The sequence below is a fragment of the Solanum lycopersicum genome, chromosome 10 (assembly GCF_036512215.1).
Source record: "Solanum lycopersicum chromosome 10, SLM_r2.1".
NCBI classification, from domain to species: domain Eukaryota; kingdom Viridiplantae; phylum Streptophyta; class Magnoliopsida; order Solanales; family Solanaceae; genus Solanum; species Solanum lycopersicum.
This window is the reverse complement of record NC_090809.1, coordinates 8,629,760-8,634,605: the sequence shown is the minus strand read 5'-3', so window position 1 is coordinate 8,634,605 and position 4,846 is coordinate 8,629,760.

Here is a 4,846-nt window from a genome sequence, read left to right as displayed (position 1 = left end):
ACCCTTGGATAGAGGCTTTCATTCCTGAGATCATTGAAAGAATATCTAACTGCTGCATTGACACATTTTAGAGATTTTATTTATGCGCTCACAGTAAGGATAGAGGTGTGTAAGAGATTCCAGGGAGCTACTCATGAGGTGACAGCCTTAAAATCGCGATTGCAGAGTTGAGGAAAGATTTTCTAGCTCATTTTGATGTGCCTCCCGCTATTACAGAATGTGAGGTTAGAGTTGACGATACAACTACGAAATTTCAATTTGAGTCATATCAGGGGAAGCTTAAGGTTCAAGATATGGTTTTCTATGAAGACCTGGCTGGCCATGGCCTCCTCAAGCGATAATTCTATGGCATGTTCTAGTGGATCCAAGGCCGATGACACATTGAGTACAGATTCCCAACATGAGATTGTGACCTTGAGCATTGATTCCCTAACAAATAGAGTGAATGATATGTAGACTTCATCTAGTCTTAGCCTGGAAGGATGATTTTTTTACCTCTCTCTGTTGATTTATTGAATATTCTTTTTTAATTGCATTTGAGGACAACTACTTATTGTTATTGGGTAGGGTCAGGTATTTCCACACCTACCTCATGTGATTGTTTTGTGAATATTGGTATTATTTGGCTAATTTATATATATCATAGTTGTTAAATTGTGGTGTGGAGGTTTTAGCTTGTGGCCATTGTTTTGAATGAAAATAGTTTTTGAACCTCATCTTAAAAATTTTCAACCTCTTTTGTTTGTGATTGTGGTTGTTCTTGTGTGAATTTGAGTATCGGCTGTGATCAATACTGATGATTCAAAAAATTCTCTCAATTGAACAAAATGATTGTGCGGCTACAATGAGAAAATGTAGTTGCATAGACACGATGTCAACTTTTAGCATCTTGTTGTGACTAGTCAATTATCGAATAAGTCAATTGTGATCAACATTGCACGCTATCTAGAAAGTGTGAAGTCTTTATTGATATTAGTACCAATGTCATGTGTGATGATATAACTTTAAACATTCTGTGTCATGACATCTAGAATTTGCCCCATTGGTTCGGTTGATTGAGTGATGCAAGCACTTCAAATGATCTTATGCAAGAATTTGTAAGAGTGAACCAACATGATAATATACCTCTTTTATCGCCAACCTTATAATATGTGTGAACCTTCCTTCGTAACTTTTGAGCCTTGCCCCTTTTCTTCGAAGAGATTTGAGAAACTGTGACCTTTCTTTGTCCATTAATCCATAATATTCATGAAGTATGGCTTGTTTTAATAAACAACTTAGGCCAAGAAGCCTAGGTTGCGGTGTGGTAAAAAGAGAAGGAAAGTCATGAAGTGTGATAAATACCCCTTTGTGTGACTTATTTGAAAAATATGGAACCCCTCCATGTAACAACAAGAATTGAAAAAGAATAAATAAAAGAAAAATACCAAAAAAAACTATGAAATAAAGTAGTGAAATTTGCAAAAAAAATGGGGTATCTCGTGGTTGATATGAAGTCGAATAATGGGGTGGATTATGAGAATGTTTGAAATGTTAAAGAAAAGGAGGAAAGTGATGTTTAGACAATACTTCATTAAGCTAGAAGCCACTAAGCTTAAATGACTATACCTTTACACGAAAACCCCGTTACGAACATTGACAAGACCTTTGTGATCTTGAGTGACCTAAAACGAATATTTATTTGAAAATAAGGGCAAACCTATGGGTGAAGTCATGCATGTGTTCATCTTTGTGAGTATGAGAGTTGTAATGAGATTTTGGGTCTTTAAATTGTTAAGAAATTTTGTGTGAACATGAAATCATCATTGTTGAGAGGTAATTTAAGTACCTTTTGTTGAACTTGAACTTCCATTTGAAGCAAGTATTGTGAACTTAAGCATCTTTGATAATGCTGAGTCACAATTTCTAACTTTAGGTGCACAACTCTTCCTTTTATAAATAATTTAAACATTATTCTATGCATTTATGTTAACTCTTATGCAACACTATTTGTGGACATCCCTATTTAACTGTTGATCGTGAGTTTTACTTGAGGAAAAACAAAAGTTTAAGTTCGGGGTCTTGATGAGTCTGAGATTTAGAGCTATTTAGGGATTTGTGTTAATTGTTTTAGTTTACTCAAATGCATATTTTGTTCTAGATACTGATGTTGAGTCCTTGATATTCAAGCATGTGAACTAATGAGAAGCAAGGACACTAACACGCAAAAAGGAAAAACACATGTTGAAGAAGTAAAGAAAAGCATTCTTGGTAATCGCCAGGACCACTCGGTGAACAACCAAATGTCTCTTTGGACCTCTATTTGTTCTAGTGTGCTAGCCTTGAGGGAATAAACAACATCAGCGACGAATATGGGCAGTCGGTGAATTGGGTCCTCGACAAAAAAATAGATTGCCCAAAGTTACAGATTCAGAGATCTGAAGGCCAATGGAAAATGACAATGGAATAGGTCACTCGGCGGATCATTGATCAGTTCGGCAATGCACCATTTAATCCGCCCAGTGGCATTTTAGGCCTAATTTTGGGAAACTATATATTAGATTTTTAAAATTTTTTTAGGACAACTCTCATGGATATTACAGTTCCCATTCTAGACTTACAGTTTTCTATGAATTTTTGAGTTCGAGTTGTGAAATTTTGGATGATTTGGAAAGTGTCTCTTTGAATTTCATTCTTAGAAATCATCGTAAAGGTTTGGAGACTCTTATACACATCATGGTTAATGCATTTGGTAACTATTTCTCTATTTTTATGATGTGTGGCTAAAACCCCATTTCTTAGGGTGTGATTATTGGTTAAATTAGCTTATGGGTATTGATTATTACTAATGTAAATGCTATATATATGTGGGTTTAATAATTATCTCTATTTTAATCAATGAGTTGTAGTAAAAAATGCAGTTCTAACTTCTTAGTTTGCTTCATAAATAGGTTTTTGAACAAAAGCTTTTGATTAATGGTTTATAGGTATTGGGTTAATGTGGTTTAGCTCAAAAGAGTGAATTATGAACCAAATCCTACCTATCTCTCTCTCTCTCTCTCTCTCTCTCTCTTTCTATCTATCTATATATATATATATATATATAATGTATTAAGGTTGTGGATTGTTCTTATTTTTTAAGCTTGATGATGTTCGAGAGAAATCACTTAAGTCAAAGTAGTTGTTTAAGAGAAAGCTACTTCAATCGTAGTCAGCTTATTACTTACTGATATTTAGCTATTTATTAGTAGTTTTAATTACCTGTATAGCAGATATCTCCTAGAATCAATCACATCCCTTGAATTCCCATCTATATTGTTAATTCTTTGTTGTTTAATTGCATCATAGATAATATTGCAAACTAAAACCACCATCTGACATTTGTTGTCACCCCTTTAAACTTGCTTACATGTCTTTTCTTTTAATAATTTCTGGTCCTATAGCTAATTTGACCCCGTTTGTCTTTCTAATTGAATTTTTACACACGTGCCGCTCCTTGTGGGTTCAATATCAACTCTTATTTGGATTTTATACTACTTAACAATCATTTTTAGCTAGAATTGGATAAGGTGTGGTTGAAAGGTTAATCAGATTCTTGACCCTAGTGATAAATGAATGGTTATGTTGGCCATGTTTCTACTTCCTTGCATTAATACCTTGTGTATCTTACTCTTATGCGATGTGTTGCCTATGTGGCCATGAATATATTTAAATTGCAATCTTGATTTACTTGGCTTACTTCTTTATACATATTTTTTATAATGTCCAAAAAGGGGAATGCATTCTGTAAATGCAGCACAATTTTTTTTGGATCGAGTCAAGGGACCTTACTTGGTCGGTCTTCTGGTATTGAGACTGATGATAGAGTGAGTTAATGAAACCAAAGGACAAAAATTTAAGAGGCTGAATATTAGTTTGTCATCATAGGAGGGGGGAAGATTTGTTATTTTAAGATATATGTCTCAAGTTTTAATGATTGAACAATTTGTAAACCTGAATCCTGATAAAATTATAAGTTATGTACGAGAAAACTATACTGTCCGAAAACCTATAATTCATGTTGTGGTTGGTGCGTCTCACCCACGGAAAACAATCCCTAAACCAATGAAATTGCTTTATGTCCATTCTCCACTATCACAACAAGTTTTTGCAACAGTGATTTCTCACAAAAAGCAAAAGTCTCTCTCGACGGAATATTGGTCAAGAGCAACCGAAAACCCTGATAGAGTTATATTTGTTCTTAATTATTGATAGGGTTTATATTTAAATAGTTAATCTTGTAAGATCTATTCCAAATCTATATGGATAGTGGATTAGTTTTCATATTAGACCAAAACTAAGATTGACTAGATTTAGTTATGTTGAGTTCTTGAAGTCTAGATCGACTAGAGCTGGTTTGTTTAGTGGAAAATAGAATTATTGCTTAGTACTTGCTGGTAGTAGAGCTTTACACCAAGGAGAAAGGGATTAAAGATTTTTAATTCCTAGGTTTTAAGAGTTTGTAATATAAATCTTTGCTCCTTTTATATTTAAATGTAGTTGAGTTAAAAATAATGTGAGTACAAGTTGTGGTTTTCACTTTCCTTGAGCAAGGGAGTTTCCATGTAAAAACTATTGTATTAATTTTACTTTGTGTTATTTATTTTCTACATTTACATTCTTTCAAAGGATTTGGTTCATTGACTGTTGGTGGACATATACATTCTATAAACACTCATTGTAGGTTATTTCTCTTCTTCACCCTACACATTATGATTTGTTAATTGTAACACTCTCTTTGGATTCACCTAATCAACTCATCATGACTACTAAACAATTATGTTTTCCCCATAGAAATTATCATTGCAATAATATTCAGTATAAGCAC